The sequence below is a fragment of the Aptenodytes patagonicus genome, chromosome 5, assembly GCF_965638725.1.
Source record: "Aptenodytes patagonicus chromosome 5, bAptPat1.pri.cur, whole genome shotgun sequence".
Taxonomy (NCBI): Eukaryota; Metazoa; Chordata; class Aves; order Sphenisciformes; family Spheniscidae; genus Aptenodytes; species Aptenodytes patagonicus.
This window is the reverse complement of record NC_134953.1, coordinates 61,428,756-61,450,033: the sequence shown is the minus strand read 5'-3', so window position 1 is coordinate 61,450,033 and position 21,278 is coordinate 61,428,756. Positions and strand designations below refer to the sequence as shown.

General features: G+C 42.6%; 1 protein-coding gene across 5 annotated transcripts in view; it reads right to left on the bottom strand.

The window, feature by feature from the left end:
* DAB1 (DAB adaptor protein 1) overlaps positions 1-1,786 on the bottom strand; it is a 484,695-nt gene extending 482,909 nt beyond the window's left edge. For 3 of the 5 annotated variants that reach the window (XM_076340089.1, XM_076340102.1, XM_076340096.1), the window contains exon 1: positions 733-895. The gene's annotated coding sequence lies outside the window, so the exon portion shown is untranslated. Of the gene's footprint in view, positions 1-732; positions 896-1,246; positions 1,315-1,771 lie in introns of those variants that run through there. The other 2 variants (XM_076340092.1, XM_076340090.1) reach the window with 2 other exon arrangements.
* Positions 1,787-21,278: the final 19,492 nt, after the last annotated feature.

Below are 21,278 nucleotides of genomic sequence, written 5' to 3'. Positions count from 1 at the left end.
AATTTAGCTCAGAAACACAACTTATTGCAAAATACATTTGCTTCAATTTGCACTCATTTAATAATAGCATTATTTAACAAGCTCACTTAAAACGACTATCCTCAAAAGACATAGCAGTGCACCTCTTCTCATGAGACTCCTAGGGCATCAAAATGAAATTCATTTCTCCAAAGCATTCAAAGCAACCAGCAGCACTAGAAAGACCATATTTAAAAGGGAGAAAAACATTTTGTGACTGACCAGAGGAAACAGCCCCTACCTATCCTCTCTATACCTCCCCATTTCACTTTAAAGCTGCCATATATTTCACTGGCAAAGAAAATTATATTCTTCTACTGGAAGTAACAACATATTTGTCATTACACTTTGGTTTTCATTCGAAATCAAGAACACACTGAATTTGCACACATTGGGAAACAGCTACTAAAATCTGGGTGTATACTGCATCACATCACTAGGCAAACCCCATATATCCTTGCATAATTATTTTCCTACAAGGTTATGCCTAATTGGCCAGTAACCTAACTGATTAATCATCTACATTACAAGAAGGCGTTGAGAAAAAGGCTGAAGGGCAACGAAGTATTTATTCGGGTTGCAAATATTAAACCAACAGAAGACGGCTGGTTCAAGTTGCTCCTTCCAGGCTGCGCACGCATAGGTGGACGGAAAGAAAACCCTGCTGAAGAGTCACACGCACACAGAGAAATAAGAAAGAAACCGGTGTCTCACGTTCATTCCCACTACGGCCGCGAAGATGCTCGCTACAGCTCTAAGTTGGCTTTGCCCGGCTCTGAAGTGTTAAATTATTCCACACGCCACCGAAACAGCGGGTTCTCCGAGCAGAGCCGCGGTTCGCATCTCCCCGCTCGCACGTCCCAATCGCGCAGTTCTCGCCGACTTCGCCCTCGCTGGCAGTCGAGGAGGCACCGGGCTGGCCGGGCATCCCTCCCCGCCTCCTCGGCGGCTCCTCCGCTGCCGCCCGCCGCGCCGCGCCACGCCAGCGCCTCCCTCCCGGCAGACAAAACTTTGCGCCGAAGTCCGCCGCCGCCGCTACGCGCCTTTCGCTCCGCACCGAGTTACGCGGCCGCAGCCGCGGCAAGCCGGGACCCCCCCCACCCGCGCAAGGCAGCAGCGCGGGGGTGGGGGGGCGAGGAGGCCACGGGCGACTCCCCCCGCGCAGGGCCGCGGTCGCCCCCACGCAGCCCCGCGGTTGGCTCCGCGACTCCCCGCCGCAGCCTCCTACCTGCAGCCGGCGCCGCTGCCCGCAGCGCCCCGTTCATCCTCCTCTGGCGGCGGAGGGGTGCGCGCCCCCTTCCCTTCCCCGCGCTGCGCTCCCGCTGCTGGGCGCGGAGCCTGCGCCGGCGGACGCGGCTCGCCGGCGAGCAGATCCGCGGCGCTCTCCGCGCAGCGGCAGCCCCTCGGCGGCGGCAGCGCCGGTCGCCTGCAGCCACCGCGCTACCGCATTCCCCCTAATAGCGGGGCGCGGCGCACCCGCGCTTGGGAGCCCCCCCGCCCCGCCCGGGGGCAGGAGGCGGCGCCCGGCGGCCTCCCCCCCCCGCCCAGCAGCACCGGCCCTCCCGGGCGGCGGCAGCCGCCGCTCGGCCGCCCTGCCCCGGCCTTCTTTCTCAGGGCTCTGCGCCTCGCCCGGCGCCGCGCAGGGTGCCCGGGGAGGGCGAGTGCGGGGCCGCGGCTTCCAACTCGCTGCCCGCCCGCACCCTCCCTTAACCCCACCGACCCCCGGTAGCGCCTTTCTCACGCCTCCTCTCACCGTCATCCACTCCCCAGGCTGCTGTTTCTTCCCTCTGCCCCAAGGGCCGGTAGGCGATTTGAGAGAAAGCTGAAGAAAGTCATTCCAGCGCACAGGTGGTGGTAGAGGGGCCGGGCTGGTCATCACTGCCGGCTTCGTGGCGGGGGGGGTGCAGCCAAAAGCTGACTTTGGGGAATGGGACACTTGAACCGTCGCCCAGGCTGGGCAGCATCGTCCCTCTCCAGCGGTGGCCAGGCAACAGGCAGCAGCTGCGAAGATTTACGCGTCTTTGGCCAGCAGAGGTAGGTCTCTCGGATCAAGTGTAGACACTAAGAGCTGTTCTGGGCCCAGCGGGATGTGGCATTGCACTTCCTTCCCAGGCTGACTTCTTTTCCTTGGCCAGTTCTGCCCGGCTGTCCCACAAGAGGTTTCCTTCCTGGCTGCTGTCTCTCCTGTGTGGGGAGGAAGAGTAGATGTCTGCTCTCGCTGCTTGAAAACGGACTTTGAAGGCAGAAATACTTCTGAGTGACGGCTTACAGCCACCGCAGATCAAACTTCCCTTTTTGTTCACAGTTTGATGCTAAGTATTTATCTTGGAAGCTCTGACCTAACCCAGCTCTGTCAATAGGTGACTGGCCTGCTGGGCAATGTTCAGGAAGGAGAATTGCCATCTGTGTATAGATATCTTTCTTGCTCTTCTTGTCCACTCTTTCAATGGGATGTCACCAAACAGCAAATTTAATCCCTGGCAAGGAATAAATTCATGTGTGAGCTGGCAAACCACAGCAGTGAGACAGCGATTAAAGTTTTTGTCTAATTCTAGGAGATCAAGCTTGTAATAGCTAAAGAATGAGACTTAAGCTGCTTTACATATTCCTTCATATGTAAGATCATTAAAGCATCTATGGTTACTGTACCTCATACGAGAGGGAGCCTTGCTGGAGGTGTTAATAGTTCCTGAATTTGGTACCGACATGTGCCATGTGACAGGGTGTTAACCTTTTGTCAGTGTGACCCGACACATTTGACTAAACCATTTTTCCTGGCCCCAATCTCTTACCAGCTCTCCCGTGTCACATATTTATTACAAGAGTAATAGCTCTTCCTGCTTAATAGGCTTCTTTGATGCAAACCTTGAGCCATTTGACAATGGCTGCCTCAGACATTTTGCTGTCCTTAACTCGTGGGTGATAAGAGATGAATAAAGCTGTCAAATATCCTATTGATTATGTGATTGAGATGTACCCTGATTGCCCTTCTTACGTTGAGTTTCTTCCTTTCTATTTCTTTTCTGGGGTTTGGGTGTGGATGGAAAGAGGAACCGTGCCTACAAAACAGCGGTGTACTTGCAGTCTGTCTGCCCAATCTTCTCCAATCCCACCATGTCTGTGTGAGGAATTCAATTCTCAGCAAAAATAGTTGTCAAATCTCAAGCCCTGCATCCTTCCAGTGTTAAATTATGGTGTCTCTGACTTTGAGGCCCCAACAGTTTTCTCGCTTTTGTCTTCTTGCTTGGTTTTGGAGGGAGAAGTTTGGTAAGAAATCCATCAGGTTCCCATAGTGACTGGATTAAGCCACAGCTGTGGGCTTGTGATTCAGGTACAAAGTGGGATTTAAGAGATCGGGGTTTAGCTTCCAACTCCAGTACAGATTCCTCCCTGCTTTTAGAAAAAATACTCGTCAGACAGGATGATCAGTTGGGTTCAAAAGCTTGCTGTTGGTATGATTAACTCCCTGAGCTTTGGGAAAGCTATCAGCTTGCATAGAAAGAGCATAACGATGCCTATCTGTACCAACAACATTGAATGTACAAATGCTTATCTGCAAGCCCATCCAACCAGAGACAGAATCAGAAAATGCTTGCAAAAGATCACTGAAAGAGATCTATATGCAAGTGACATTAATTTCCATTCCTTAAACGCAGATGTCTGAGCAAAAAAGCCACAAGTGCCTCTGAATGAGGGAGCACTGGAGTGCTTATGCAGAGCTGCCTGGGCTCCAGTGCCTCTGCGTCAGCTGGGAAGCAGAGTGCCACAAACAGCTGGACAAGCAAAGGAGCAAGCCCCAAGAGAGGGAGCAGGAGCAAAGATGCTGCAGTGCACAACTGCAGTGAAGGACTGCTTATACTCATCTCAGAGCAGGCAGAGTTTGAAATGGAAATGAGGAGAAGATTTCCCTGCCACACTACCCAGCAGCTACAGTAAACGTTGCTCTAAGACGACAGGGAAGCAGGCAGCATGCAGCGTGGACTTTGTTTTGTTTCACCGTTATTCAGCTCATCTCGGAGGTTCATTTAATTGTTATTCAAAAAGTCCCATACAGTAATGAAACATTAAGAAAAAACTATTTCTACCTTCACATCTTGACGTTGATATTGAGGTCTCCCTGCATGCAGAGACTTTGGCTTGTGTACTCAAAGCAGAGCAAATTATCAGTTCTTTACACAAGTCCCATCCTTATGGGCTTGGAAACAAAACATCGCCTGCGATGCAGTGCAAAGGCCTCCAGAGCCAGGAATTCAAAAGGCCTCACATCTGAGCTGCAGAGTAAGTATGCTGCTTCCTTTTGCAGTCAGCCATGTCTGAGAATGCCTCAGGTTATAGTGCCTACTCAACCCAAAATTCCTATGAGGATGCCAAACCCACCTTCACTGACGTACTTCAGTTCTCCCTGAACCTTCAAAACTTCCAGACACGTAACTTCCAGGCAAGGATCAATGCAAACATCTAGCAAACTTTTGCCTCTGCCAAAAAGAGAAGTTTGACTTGCCTTGTCATCATCCTTCATCACAGCTTGGGATTTTTTTTCCTTCTTTTTTATGACTTTAGGAAACTCCTGGCTTTCTCAGGCAGGACATGCATCTTCTGCTGGCACCTAAAAAAAGAAACAAACAAAAAAACCCCTCTGATCTCTCTTTTAGTTGAGACAGAGTTACTTAATCAAATACGTGCCCAGGAATACCACAAGTCTCATATGCGTAGAAAAAAGTTCCGACTTTTTATGTTGCAATGCTTTTACTTTATACTTCCCATCCATGGATGGAGCTTGATACAGGTGTCACTACCCCAATTTTACCAAAAAGACAACTGAAATGAGGTAGCTGGTGTTTGACTAGTGGCACTGTCTAGAAGTAGATCAGGTAGCATGACTTGACTTTACCTCTTTCAAATACACACAGAATGATTTGGATCCTTAGCTGGACTACAAAGATCTTTCTTTCTGGAGGTTTCCTTTTGACCTCTGTTATAAAAAATATCCTGTATTCAGTGATCAAAAGCAGGAGACTCTTTCATCGGAAGTCTTTGGTGGGTGACACTACGTAGATTGTAGTGCCTTATGTCCCTGCTATTCCCAATGCTCCAGGTTCCGTCCACCCCCAAACGGCTCCTTTCTAGGTATTTCTATTTTACTCCTGAGGGTGGAAGAAGGGGGCGGGGAGGCACATTCTGGGATTATTGGTACAGCAGAGCTACCACTTCTATCAGAGACAAGCGATCAACGTTTCTTTATGATTTCCAGACCAATACAGTAAGTTAAAAGGGATTTCTGAGATACTTCCCAATAAAACGCATTGCATTGCTTTAACATCCCCTACATACTCCTACACTAAACTCCAATCTGTCGATTAATATTCAGGTGTAAACATTAGTCTGGATTTACATCCACAATATACATGCCCACCCCCTTCATCCACTGAAAGAATAATTTAGTATTTTTATGCAGTAGTCACCTCCAAAAATACTACTTCCCAAGGTAAAAGTCAAGTAAAAACCATTAATAATAATTGCACTATTTCTTCCTTAAAATATATTCCTCCATATGATTTCTCTAGAGGAAGACACAAAATCTCTTTTGACTGCCTCGTGTTCCCTTTCTAAAACGTTTGAGAGATCAAACTTTAATAGCTTAAATATGAATCAAGAAAAATAAACTTAAAAATTGAGATTCACATTGCCTAATATTATGTTTGGACATATTTATACCAGTAGCAATACTGTAGTCATCCAAGCAGGAAACAAAAACAATACGTATTTCTTCAGTCACAAATAAACTAATTTTAAAAGTCAACTTATTTCCAGACTATGCTTTATATTCTATTCATAAAAATAGAAGGATGGTGACTTGAGGGGAATTCATACTTAAAAATAATTTAACAATACATTAGTGCAAAACATACATAACGCGTATGGCTATTTTGCAGAAATAAAGATGCTAAATTCAGCCAAGAAATTATTTGCTGTGAATTATTCACTTAGTTCTGTCGGTTCGTGAACCTTTATGAAGGTTCTGTGGAAAGCGGAAAAAAAAATAAGCATATGCAAAGCAAAACAGCATCAAAAGTCAAAGAAGTCTCCAAGGGAGATGAACTTCAATGACAGAGTAGGGTAAACAAATGGAATTATTTACAATATGACATTATCATTTGCGATAATATTTTATTCATTATTTAATCACGCACTGAGTCTCCCTTGTAGCCTGTGGTAGACGACACAGCCATTTTGTTCCGTCTTTCACCTGCTATGTATGAATGTAAATGATATAGTTTATTTAACATTTGTATACATCACACAAGCTATTGCCTCCTGCCTGTGTTTAAAACATACTCGTTTCCCCCCACCTGCTCATAGGGGGTACACGGCTCTCAAGGTTGCAAGAAATCGCTAGATTAAATGACCAAGTACAGATGACTCCTCGTCTGTTTGATCCCTGGATAGCAGGCTGGCACGTCTCCCTCCAGAGCTCTTCCCCTTACTGAGCAGGAAAAAACCCTCAAAGGAAATTCAAGTGAATTCAGTGCACTCGGTGGCACGTTGGACTGAGATTCTATTAATTGCCACATGTCACCTTCCATGGCAAACTGAACCGTTCACAACAGCACAGCGAGTGCAGGAAAAGAGACAGACGTTTTTATTGAGGAGATATTAGCACAAACAGCAGCAACACTACTGTAAAATTCAGTACAAGAAAAAGAAAATCAGCCTGCTTATCACTACTTGCCATTCGTTTTCGGTTGGTGCAGAATTTTCTTACTGGAAGATGAGAAGGAAAAGGAGGGTTTGCTGTTCAAGAGTGGTCTTGCACAACAGCCTAGAAAGGATAAGCTTTTTGTCCCAGCGCAGAGTTAAGCAAAATGGGCTCAAGATCACGATTTTTTGCTGTAACTGGGCCTTAATTTCACTCTCTACTGCTATTTTCTGTATGCTCTCATGTTGAAGATGTCCAATATTCAAGCTAAGTTTCAAGAATCTCATTATTTCCTTCACAATTTGCATAACCATGTGTATCAATCGAGTGCTAAGCTTAAGCACCTCTTTGCTTAATCCCCTAATTTGCAGGGGTGGCGGAGGGGGGACAAGACCAGGGCGGTTCTGTTCAGCAATGCAAATCAGCCAAAGGAGGATACTGCCAGGATTAGCATAATCCAGCGGCTACAAATATTCAATTTGGAGACTAAGGATGATAAAACCAATTTTCCTAGTCAATCAATCATTGTGATCGACTTGATTAAAAAAAATGGGGGGCAAATCAGAGTGTAAATTAATGAAATCAGCAGAATTATGTCAAATGACACCGCTGAGAATGAGGCCTTGCATTAGAAGCATCCCACTATTGCTGTGAAGGGAAGTCAACAAATTATAAGAAACCATATAATTGAGAGCTTATCAAAGCACTTTATCCCATCAAGCACTACCTTACAGATACCAGGTATTTCTTTTATTAACACTTAAGGAAATGAAGAGCATTGAGGATGCTTGAAACATCACGAGGCACTCGGAGCGAGCCAGGAACGGAAGGTGAAATACCCCTGTACATCCTAACTGATTAAGGAGGCTACCCAGGGAAACAGGAGAAAAAGAGTTGTCGCTGGCTGAAGCTGATCCAGCGTCTGCTGTCACTGCCAGTTCCATCTGTGAGCAAATCTCAACTAAAAGACTTTTGAGCTTCCTTCCTAACTACTTCTGCTGTTAGCATGATCCCACCACCAGTCCCTACGAGAACAATTACATGCTCCGTCTTCTTTCCTTCCTATTGGATTGTCTCAAATAATAAAGGTGTCTGCAAATATTAATTGTTTCACAAAAAGCTAGGACCTTCAGATGGTGATTGCTAAAAATGAGGATTTTGCACTGGAAGAATGAATAAACCTCACTAACAAATGCAAACCTACAGGCTGTGAACAACCCTCTGTTGCATTACAGGGGATGTCATACTCAGTTTGACTTAACTTTCCAAACTCATTTGATCTTGGTACCATGTGCAGCGTAATGAAAACAGTATTAGCTTCATTTACTGTAGGTGATTTCTTAACAGCTGATTCACATTCCTCTAATAACCCATCCCCACCTTCCTCATCTAGGGTGTACACAGAGCCAGCTGAGACCTCGACACAGGCTCTGACACTGGCAAATGCCTCTTTCTGATCACTTGGGGTTGTATGAATCTATCGCATACACATCAAAATCAAATATAAAGTAAGGGAAGCATTAATTAAACCGTATCAGACACAGACTTGACAAGACTGTGATCTAAGTATAAAACTGCCTGAAGAATTATGATTCAATATTTTCGTTCATAACCCACTTTTTATATCATTGTACAGAACTGAGAAAAGGGAATGCTTTCCCCCCTCCACCCCCTCCATCTGTTTTATTTTATCTTTCAACTTGAGCTGGCAAGTCTGTCTCAGCATCCCCTATGGAAAAAGGTGACATAAATTGCTCAGAGAGTTGAAAAAGAAGAAAAAGTTGTAAACAAGTTACCTATTCTTATACGCTGTCCCCTAATTCCAAAGACAGAAACAGCAGCACATCTTTCAGAGGATGCAGTTTCTTCTCCTCCAGCTCCAAGTCTGAGAATTGCTCCATGCAACACTTACGCAGGTTCCCCTGTGATTCTTTATCTCTATAAAGATCATCCTAGATCACCGAAATATTCAAAAAGAGCACAGCCGTTCTCAAAAAGCTAGCAGGCATAGACGGTTTGATCATCAGGGAGCAGTGAAGGCTGACTTACCAAAGGTTTACTGTGGATGTTAATCATCTGGTGTGCACACAAATGCTTTGGACTAGAAGTCTTGAGACTAGAAACTCTTGTGAGATTTCTGATACTCCCTGCTCAAAGTTCAGCTAGAACCTGAAAGTCTACGTGAAATCTACAAAGAATAAAAATTAAACCTTTAAATCTAAATACAAATATCCATCCAACATAAATCACATAACCACTCCTACTGAACATCATGGAGGAGTCAGCTGTGGGCAGGAGCAGAAAGACATGTGGTACAACAGAGGTAACTGCTATGATAGTAACCCAGAAGTGATCCAAAGGGCTACCTCCCGTATTAATTTGTTAAGTGCTTCCCAGCCTATCTCCCATCCTTTAATGTCAGAAAGGCATATTAGAATATTAAAAAGGCCAGTCAGGCCTGACATTTGACACCAGCGGAGGTCAGGGACACGACCTCCAAGTCAGAGTCTGTTGGGAGGATAATGCTAACTTTCCTCTAATACCTTGCAATTTCCTTTTCTCTGTGACTCTAGGGATATCCTCTTTCTTCCTCTTGATTTCAGGCTAGGCTTTTTTCTTTTTACACTTCTCTGTACGTAACCCTCTTCTGTTTGCTTCTCTGACTTCATATGTAAGAAAGAGAAATAATGCCTTTTTTATCAATAGGAATTCATCACTTGCACTTTTTGATAAAAATAGCTACTCTGACTACCTCATATTTCCACTCATGTATCACCAGCATCCAAAACCACCTATCATCTGAGCCTTGGCACTGTGAAAAGATGATCTTACACAAGAATAAGATGAAAAATTTTCCCATAGAGTGGTAAGAACCTTCCCTGGAAACCTCCTCGTTGTTTGCTGCAAACACAGAGCTGGCCTGTTGCTCACTTTGTAATCTTCTGCAGTGGCCACAGGCTGAGGCCTTAGGATTTCTTCAGTTTTATGATGAGTTTACTACCAAGCTATCTTCAGTGTGCTACTCCTCACTTAGATGTGACAGGGAATGAAATTTCACTCACAGCAGGATTATTATTATTATTGAGTTGGATACATCTGAAGGAGCGCAAATGTCATACCATCGCTCCCATACATCACTTCCCCTTCTTTGCCATCTGCTCCTAGAGTCGTCAGTCAAAACAGTTTCAGCATTCTCTGTCATTGTCTTCAAGTTTGCTTCTGCTGACCCAGTTTAATTTCATATTTGCATCCTCATGTTACCCAGCATGCAAGTTAGTGAAGTTTATGTATGTCATTTATCTTACTCCTCTCCCCCCTCCCCCTGAAAATGTGTACACTTAGAAATTTGATATTCATTACTCTTTTTGACAGATCCTGGTACTGCTTGAAAATGCTCCACAAGACTTATCTGCATTGGCCACATTGATTTATCAGATTAATTTAACTTCTTTGAAGAGGCTTTCAGTAATAATCAGCTCTATTGTGTTCACACAAGTAATTCTAAATGCAGAAATGTTAATTAAGATCCAAGGTTCTGATTTGGCTTATTGTTAAGATAAGGACAGCTCTGAAATTCAGTTCTGCTCGGCTTCCAAAACGTCAAAGAAGTTCAGGGGTCCCAGAAGCAGAAGGCCATCTCAAACTCTCCTCTTTCCAAAATATATGCAGCTTGTTCAGACCTCTGCCTTCGGTTATCATAAGGACAAAGCAACAGGCAGTGACAGCATTAATAAGATAAGACTCCTTATTTCTTGGCACAGATAATATAATAGAGGTGAAGGCTTCCAAACAACAGGAAAATGTACAGATAGAAGAGACTAAAACTAAACTAGAAGATACTAGAACATGTGTGGATCATTTAATGAACTACACAAATTGTATTAAAATGTGTATAACACTTATTTTTCAAAGTTTTCACCGTATTCTGAGTTAGCACCGCCATCACTTGATGAATAATGCTTCGCTGTTTTCCAAGTAAAAATGCGTTGGTTTAAAATGGAGTGCTGTCCTAGAGACTTGTCCTAGTGCAAGTGGTGTTAGCAAAACTGTATCTAAATGTCTACAGATAGTGTCCTTTCCGGGGTTTTCTAGCCCCCAGTGGGGAGAAAGGGCTTGAATACTATACTTGTTGCTATGGTAGCTACTAAAACTACTGCTCACAAGAATTTTTGAATTGCTCTCTGTATTCAAACATGCTTTGAAATAAGGTTAAAAATCAACAGTTACAGCACTATTAAAGAGCCAATTATTGACTTCTTTATGTTTTCCAAAATAAAAAAAAATAGAAGCAGCACTTAATGTCCTCTCTGCATCTCAGTTGTGTTAATACTAAATCACATGCAGTCTGTAAAGATTTTTCAGAACAGAGATTTGAAGCAGCCCTTATAAATAATTTAAATGATTTATATAATTAAATTAGAATGCACTATACTTCTTTTTCTTGATAATTTCAGACATGAGTGCCTGCTATAAAAGTGATTCCTAGTTGGAGACAAGCTGCATATCAAACAATACTTGCAAAAAAAAAAAAAAAGGTATGAAAATAGATTTCTAGGCATTGCGTGTATTGCTGGGTTTGAAGAGGTACTTTTCCCAGCTTGTCTCACTGTGCACATTTCACACTGGCTGCTGGACCAGAATGCTGCACTGAGGCTCCAGATCTGCCACTTGCTCATCCTGATCTTGCCATCCAAACACAAGCAGAGACTTTCCCACGCCATCTCTGTTTGCTGTTTCAGAGTCATCTAATTGCATTTTCAGAGACAGCCTCCATAGTCACGCTACTTTCATGAGACAGTATGTTGGACCACACAAGCACAGTTGTCACAGCCAAGGGTGACAATGGGTCTGAATAAGTCTTTGGATAGGCAGCCACATCTCCCTGGGTTTGCTGAAGCATCTCTGAAGCATTTTTGTGCCCTCATTATGGTATTCATCTCATTATTATAACTGATAATTAAAAAAGAAACATTAGAATTGGTGTACTAGCGCAGACGGAGGGGCTGTCTATCCAGGATCCTGCCCACTTTAGCCAAGACCAACACCTGCAGTTTTGAGATCCAGATGGAAAGGGAATGGTTGATGCTCAGATAACACCAAGAGAGAGCAAGATGAACATGCACTAAGGAGTTTTCCTCTACAACTAGCCCTGCAGAAGAGAGATGAAGAAGAGGGCATGGAACAAAGTCTGTGGTGTTCAAGGAACAGCTTTGTTTTGCATTACTCTTCAGAGGTTTGTGTCTGAATTAATAAACAATGCCCTAAGGGAAGAGGTTGGAAGAGACTTTGGCAAGATGTTAGCCCTTCCTTAGTTGGGGAAACAAGCCAGCAGCCATACAGCAGTTATGGAATAATCTGCCCATAGGGGAGCTGCTTCTTAGCTCTCATTAGTTAGAGGTGGGGTTATACCCTCAAGCATGAAGCACAAATCTAGGAATTTTAAAAGCATTAGTAGTAAGAAATCCACTATTAGCATTGTTTCAGCTTCTTTTAATTGACCATAATGCAAATATATTAAAAATGTTTAAAAGATACTTGAAAGGAATTCCAGAAAACAGTCCTCTCTGCTGGTATCATGTTTAAATCTGTTACAATGCCCAAAGACAATTAACTCACGTCTTAAATAATTCATGCATTTATTGGGTCAGAGGCTCTTTCAGATCTGATGCTCTGCCAATAGAAATGGCAGAGATACAAATGAGAAATCAGACAGGAGCATTATCCATAAAGTTTGAAACTGGATCTAATCCCAGCCTTCTTGAAGTAAGATGTGTTCTGATGAAAAGCTGGTTTTCAGGCTTGCTCCTTCTGAAAGCAATGAAGGTTTTCCCAGCAGGTGCACTGCGTTCAGGTCATATTAGTTATAAGCAGAGCCACGCAGTTTAGAATAGTAATAACAGAGAGATTGTATAAGTTACCTGAATGCAGACCAGAGTTAACCTAGCCACAGCCATATTAAGTCTTTCTGCAACATCAGTAAACAGCCAGCACTGACTTCTAGAGCTACAGAGGGGATAATATGAACAGTCTGAAGGTGGAAGTACTGCTGTACCTTTATAAAAATCAGCACAGCAACTGTGGTGTGCACAGTACTATAGATGCACTAAACCCCCAAAACTTCAGCAACATATACCGATGGCACTTTTCTTGTTTCAGCTCCCTTTAATAGACTGAAGACTGCTTAACATTCATAATAATGAATTGCTACATGTCTGAGTAGAACCAAATGAGGTGTGCTCAGGAAGCAAGCTTTTCACATAACTCTGCTAATTCACCTCAGCTGTGGCCTTTAGCACCCCCAGGTAGCCCTTCCCTGGATCTCATATAAGAGAGGACTGCCAATCACCATGAACCATGCCAATCCATGTGGTTGGTTTATGTTGCAGACAAACATCCACTAGAGATGAAGTCAGGGCCACCAAACTCACTTTACTCATGACCATAAGTCTGTTGAGACCTTTGTTTTTAGAGATGAAAAATGATTGCATTAACCCACACACTGCAAAGCGAGATACAGCTTTCTGTTATCCTGCACTTGTAAGTCAGCACAACATACCGCAGGGTGAGCAAAACATGCAAAGACTGAGTTAATATCCTGGAAGGGAAACTTTTAGATCAGTTGTTACCAGTGAATTGTCTCTGTTGGAAGCACTCCAGGGATAGTTGAATTAATTCAGCCAGGGTGTTGCAAAAGGCATGGATAAGCAATCCAATATTCATTTGGGAGAGGTGGTAATGCGGCACTACACTGTTCAGAGATAATCAAATGTCAGCCTGGCAACTCTGCTGATACGATCATTAAAAGATGGGCTCAATTCCATGAACGCTCCCAGGTTTTTCATCCTTTGAGATGGAAACAGCTTTACTCCACTTAAAAGAAAAATGAATATTTTGCATATATAAAGCTCTCTTATCCCCAAGGACTTAACTCAATATGGACTAGATTTATAGACTACCAGCAGGTGTCTTTGGAGTTGTGATCAATTACTGATAGTCTGGCCCTACAGTGGAACCTGCTTGTAGGTGATCTCAGTATAATCGTGAACACACAAAGGGCAAAAGGATTAGGGTCCCATTGCTTGTCATGTGCAAGTGTTAGGTAGGCAAAAGAGAATGCTGCTTAAATAGTTGAACAGACCAATGGAAGACAAATTTTCACTAGGGGCTCAACTCTGCACATCATTTACTTTCCTGTCACTGAGCAAAAGAAGGCAAAAGAAGACATGTTCAAGTAATATTAGAGCTCCAAATATAAGGCCACACAATTCCAATGCTCTTAGTAAGATTCTTAAAGTATCTTAGATAGAGTCTTTGTGCAATGTGTAGCTTTTTCCAAATAAAAAACAAGAGTTCAATTAGATGACTAATTGCTCCAAAGAGAAGCGTGAAGCCTACCAGAAAACTCTTCACATCTGGGTCTGACCCTGTCATCGTATGTAAAACAGTCACTACCATCCAGTTATTATTTCCCATCAGGAATAAGTACACTTGAGGTGACCTGACTCTAGTGTTTATCATTCTTGTGGACCTACTGAAGCTGATGCCGTGTTAATTTTAGGTCTCCAAGAAAGCATCGGCACCAAGTCAGGAGGTTGTAAGAGCACTAAGAGAACACCTACATTTCTTAAAAAAGGTCCAAAAGACAAAACCCCAGGATTAAATTCATTAAAAACAAAAGCAAGAGTTAATTATGTACCTGGTGTGGTTATTTCTTCTTACAAAAAGATTTCTCTAACCCAACCACTTGAACTAATCCACCTGCATATTAAATATATTATTCCTTTAAAGGAGGACAGGACAGCTTGTTTCTCGCTACTGTGCTAGTAGATAGCAAATGGTAAGTTATTTTGCAGTGAAGCAAGAAAGGCACATCTATTTTGCATGCATGACATATGCTTACTGAGAGCACATTGGACAGCAGCTACATTACCATTAACCAGCATTTACAAATGAAAGTTCATAGCAAGAGTAATGAATGCCACAGCATTTCTTTTAACATATTCTCCCATTATATATCTATCCCAAAAACCTCCCGGGAAAATAAGGAGGTCAAGGGAACAGTCAAAGTTGACAATGCTCAATCTCAAAACTAGTATTATTAAACATGGCAATTCGGAAACTGAGAATTGCTGATAGAATGATGATGTGCCAGTTAGACCAAAGGTGACCGTAAGGCCAACAAACTACTTGAGCAGGACCATCAGCCAGGGCAAAAGAGCAAAGGAAGTAAAAATTGGTCTGAGGCAATCTACACCAACAGTGTATTTACAGAAAGGGAGGAATGAGTAATATGCCAAGTGAAAATAAGTATATAAAACAAAAAGCAAAGTAAAATGAAATGTTGCATCACACACATCCTCTAGCTCATAAATATAGACGCTGGAATCACAGAAGGCTGCTGGTCTGAGTCATTTCACAGTCTCTTGGGAAACAAAATTGATGTACAAAACATTGAGGCTTCACACACAAACTTATAAATAAGGACTCCTAAGAAAGGGGCAAACAATTAACAAAAACCACAGATGCAATGTGTAGGTAGAAAGAGGTGATTTTTACAAGAAAGAACACCTCTGCAAGAATTTTCCAGAAGCATATGATTATAGCACACAAGTGAGTCTCCTGGGAACTTCTCTCCGATGCAGCTTCTGATGACTGCACCTCCAGAAGGTGGCATTTTTGGTAGGCACTACTTAGTACTTTCAAGGATGGTTCCTGACAACGTTTTGATCCACCCAAGAGCGCACACACATTCATAAAGGTCAGCAACAGTGCTCTGCTATAGGCAAAACAGAAAGGGGGTTAGCAGCTCCCTGTTCCCTTGTCAACTTGTCAAATAAAAATTTCTTAGCCACCGATTTCTTCCTTGGCTGTCATTTGTGGCGACTTAACACGACAATTTTACATAAGCACAAACAAGTGAAAGATGTTTAATGCTCCTTCCACAGCTTGCAGCCCACTACATAACCTATGCAGTTTCCCCTCCTTTTGCAAATCCTCAGAGCAACAGGAAAAGAGGAAACGATTTATTGAAGCAGGTCCAGAAGCCCCCAGATGGCAGGTGATTGCAACAGTCATAAGAAAGAAATAACACAGCTAAGTAAAAATAAAGCTTACACAGCTATTGCTAAACTTACCAAATAACCCTCCCTCCCAGGCTTGAACCAAAAAAAGGAAGAACTATTCAGCAGCAAGCCAATTGAAATGAAAACCCTGAAGACAAACTCAGAGCAAGGTCCTTCTTCACATACAATACAGTCTTAATGTATATTCACAGGGGGAGCAGGGCAATGTGAACTCAGCATATTCTGAATTTCAGGATCTTTCCAGAAATGCAAGTGATCTGTTAAGCCAGACTAAAGGTTCAGTTGTGATCTACATCTCATCTAGAATAATGATAAATAAAGAAATGCTGAATATCTCAAGCAAGGCCAGATCTTCAGGTTAACACAGAAACTTTGCTCCTACAGAGCCAGTAGCTTCTAACGTCCACACCTGCAGAAGGAAAAATGTCAGGGGGAGGGAAGAGGCTCCCAGGCAGAGTCACTAAGTGATTTTTTTTTTTATTGGAATGTAGGATAGTTCATGTTGGAAGGGACTTTAGAAGGTCACGTAGTCCAGCATCCCGCTCAAAGCGGGTCAGTTATGAAAGCTACGTATACTGCTCTCCCAGCTTGTACTCCTTCTCCTAGACAGAGAAAAAATCCATCAGCTGGAACCCCCTTTCTCAGCCCACAGCAGGGAGAGAGACTGCTGAGGCACCCTCTAATCAGGGTGCTTTGCTGTCAGCCAGGGAGCGTCTCCTCCCTGTTCTGGCACCTCAGGAAAATCCCTTTTCCCAGCTGGGACAGATCCAGTCAAGCTTCCAGTTGCTGGCACCTCTGAACAGAGACAAAGGAGCTACCTGGCTTTGGGATCGCCACACATGCCCCTTTGATAGAGATCATTCACCTGCTCCTACAAGGTAGCCTCTGGCTCAAGGACCGAGCACTGACCATAAGCATTTGATGTTTTAGAGGGTAGTATGGTAACAGTTCCAATATTTTAGATTCTCCAGATATGCCCCAGAAAATTCACTCCTTAATTATCTTTAAAAAGAAGGGCAGGATTCACCACTGGAGATATAGTCATGTCTGTACTTCTGTTACAGCAGGTAGACATTGGAATAGTACATCCTAAAATGCAAGCCTTTCATTTCCCGCTCCTTTCGATTGAAAGGCACAGGGGTTTTACAGCATAGCATGATAGATTGCTTAAACAAATGCTGACTTCTCTAATCTTCAGAGGAAAGGCAATTTCCCTTTCTCAGTGTTTGCTAAACCCATTTGTTCAAGCAAACATAAAAAAAGACTTTTGAAAGAAAATTTCACTCCCTTCTCCCCCCAACCTGTATCTTCCAGCCTGTACTTACAGCACAGAAACGTATCATGCAAGATATATGAAAGTAGTTACTTTTATTAGGCACGGATCTGTATTTTGAGTTGTGGTTGTGGCAGCATAATACATGATTGCCTAGATAGTTCAAAGCATTAGCCACGCTGCATACAGTGACTGTTGCAATAATGATACACTGAAGACATGAGATTAACGTTATACATCCCTGCTACTAGATTCCCCAGATCAGTGCTTTTACCCTTTGCAAATCAACCACCAGGGTGGTTCACACAATAGCAGATACTTATGAAGCTAGAAGCTTTATAATCTTTTCAAATTAGTAATTGTGTCGCATGTCCCCCACCCCCCCAACAGAAAGAAATTAAATCTAAATAATAAATTCTGTTATCCTAACAGTCAGTCAGGATATTACCTGTTCAGGGACAGGAATGGGAGGAGGTTCCAAGTCACTGCGAATTTGGTTGAGTTTTTTCTATCTCCCACACACCCCAAAGAAATTCTAAACCCTTCAGTGCCAATGGTGCACCAGCACTGGAAGTCTGAAATTCTGAAGTCTTTAAAGATAGAAAAGCTGTTCCACTCCCAGTCCTGTTCTGAAGATATGATATCAGGATATGATAGCAGCTAACCTGCATGGGTATTATTCAGAAGAGCTTTCGCATATTCATGCAACTGGTACCACTGAATAAGCACTGTAAGTACTAACACAACATATCTGAGCTTACATCGGCTCTTTATTCAGCCTATTATTGGCTTTAACTAAGTGAAAGGCAGAAATGAGATGTCACTTAAGATGGATTCTCCTACGCTTTTTCACTTGTAGCATTATCTAGGATTCACACATACTCAAATCCAGAAGATACGTGCTTGCTTTAGTAGGTCTGACATCCTGATAAGAGATGTAACACTTAACACATTAGCCAGAATGTTTTACTGTCCTGAGTTCAAGACAATATCCAGGAGAAAATTCCTTCTGCAGATTTTGAAATGTCCGTTCAAAACAACATATCCTAATACCTCTCATCATTATCTTTTGAGAATGGTGAAGCAAACAAACAAAAAAATCCCACAGCCAAATCTTAAGTACTGGATACAAGACTAATCCATGTAGGTCTTCTTTCCCTTGAACACTTCCTTACCTCCAAGTACAAATGCAAACAGCTTTGTTTAACCACCATCATACGCTTCTGCCCTTCTCCAATGTGGTATCTTGGTTTATACCATTCATTCTACTGATAATGATTTCACTATTTCCAAACATTCATTTCCTTATTCTAACATACTATCAAGAGCTAATCAACATTCAAAATACAGGTCAATCCAACATTTATAAATGCAAGTGATTCTCTATTTTGTTTCATGTATTTGTAGCTCAGTTAAACACAGTTAACTCTTTCTCAGCCTGATACTCACCTGCAAGTCAACAGCGATAAGCAAAGTATCAAAATAAACCAAACCTTGAAGGAGGTAATTTCTTTCATCCAGTAGCAAATTGTTACCAAAGATATGACATAGCAATTCATTCACACTTCCTGCATTTACGTGGGGTAGCTGAAATCTCTGAATAACCAGAGCAGTGAATTATTTTTTAGAAAATTTGAATTTGACATACTGACATGAAGGCTTAAAAATTGATGTTTCTTTCAGAGATGAGGATAGACAGATAATGTAAGCATCTTTTTTTTTGTTTCATCTTGTGTGGGTTTTTTTAAATCTAAATTCATGGTCCCTCCCCTTCTATTTACCTCCCATCATAAAACTCAGCTCACTCCCATCTGCCCCAGATTTGAGCGGGAGGCCAGCTGGTTGAAGACCAAGATACTTTTGCTAAAATACAGAACCAAATACAAGACGACCATAAAGGAGGAATATGTTGGTGTCTCACATTTTTTCATGTTAATATATCAAAGTAAGGCAGGATCAGATAAGGCTCTATCTCAAGTTTGGGTTCCAGTTTGGCTCCTACATGCACACACTCCCAGGTGCGGGCAGTGTTTCCTGCACTCCAAGCCTGGAGGGGCAGACCAGCCCCAAAGATGCATACCAGTGTTGGGACAAGCCTGCAGAGGAGAGACAGGACTTACTGGTATAGGGGTTGTTTGTGGCCTCGTGTCTGAACAAGCAGCAGTGATTCATGGCCGCCTAGCTCAGGGGATTAGCAGAGACAGCAGACACCCGCCCATACAGACATAACGGCTGCAGCTTCACAAGAAGTGAGGTTGCATGGTTATATCGTCAGATCAGAAGTCAGCCCAATTTCTCCATGCTTCTAACCAAATTCTTTCCTATAGCTGAATTATCCCTTTCTCTCAAGATGTTTTAGTGGAGTAACATGAGCTAATGCATGCAGCAAGGATAACACTCATCTTCTAGCTTATCACTATTACCACAAACTTCACACAAACAACGGGTGCAATTCCATGTACAGCTGTATGTGGTTTGTATCTAGAAGAAGCAGTTAACACCAAAGCTGATCACTTGATTTGCTAATATTCCACCAAGGTATAATTTGTTGTGGACACACTGTTTCTTATGCAGGGCTTTGGCAAAAATGCAGAAGAGTTTGAAGAACAGCTTCAAAAACAAACATCATTTTGTAGGATTCCTTAAAGCACTCACTCCCAGCTCCCAGTTCTCTTTAGGAAGCAGCGGTATCAGAATGATTTCTTTATGTCTATCTTTATGTCTGTGTCTATTTTCACAGCCAGCTCTTAAATCATTCCTCTCTACTTCAAAGTGAAGAAATAAGTACAGTCATATGTTCCTCACAGTGGGACTTTTCTGACTCCAGTTATGATACTTTGGACTTCTCTAGGGCCAACAGAGTGAGGAATAAACACAGACCTATTCCTTTCCCTCTTCTCTAAGCACAAGCCTTCATGCTCCCTTTTCGCATGGGGCTGAAATGCCGTAAAAACTTCACAGGTTCATAGCATGTCCTTAATAAAAAAATATCGCACAATCTTAGTATCTTCTTTACCAGGTGGAAAGTAAAGCAGAGCATGCAACACAAGAATCACAGGCTACCTGAATGTGATAGGAGCAGATCTGCAGAGCATAGCAGCTGGGCTGAGGGCCCTGCATTTTGGGGGAGTTATTTCAGACTAGCCCGAGCTTGATTTAAGTGGGCTAAGTGTCCATTAGCAGACAGATTAGGTGCACTCCTGGAGCATCTCTTCTGACTTAGTTTCATACTAAAGAAATCCACTTTGTGCACTCCAAGAACCACAGTGCACTGAATGAGAGATTACCTTAAAAGCTTACCACTGACCTGAATTAAAACATCAGGGTAAATACCCACCTGACAAGCAGAATTTCTTTTCTGTATCCAAGTACTGTTTTGACCTGATTTATAGCACTATGTAATACAATCCGAGCAGTTCCAGTTCCCAGATGTTAGTCACTATTCACTAATTAAAGAAATATTACATTTAGATAGCTGATGAAATGAGGTCGACAGGTAAGCAAGAAGAAAAGGATGAAATCAACTTACTTACAAATTCAAAATCTTAGGGGCCTTAAGTTACTTTCATTAAAATACAGTTTACTAAGAAAGAAAGAAAATCAACATTTGAAACAAGTTTTCAAAGTCATAACCCTCCATTCTTTTTTAAACTTTATACTGGCTTTTAACTCTTAAAGAAATTAGTGCTTCAGTGACAGCTGTGATCAAAGCTTCTCTTTCTGCAGTCAAGAAATAAGGTTGCTACAGCTCCCCTGGTGACAGATGTGTTTCTAGCACTTCCACACTCTGTTCCAACCTACTGGCTGCAACTGATTTACGGCCTTTCTAGAATACCTTTAATATCTGTCTTTGGGTTTTGTTTAGTTATTTAGCATTCAAAATTTCATTTTACGTGTATGCATTAATAATCCCTGTAGAGGTGCTTCTTCGCACCTTTCAGATGTGGTTTGCAAAGTAATTTACAGGCACTAAGTCTAATTACTGCCCATGAGGTTCTGCTCTGCCAGAACATACTACCTGCTCTGTTTAGTGATTGCACAAAGCAGTAATTCATTCAAGCTGATGCTGGATGAACCTGGAACACACCAGTGAGGCCTTGACCCCAAAAAGACTTGTGCATACAAAGATGCACATGCTGCAAACAAATTCTTGAAAACAGGGAAGAAAACAATCCCAAGCATTTCTTTGGGTCATTCCTGGCATAAG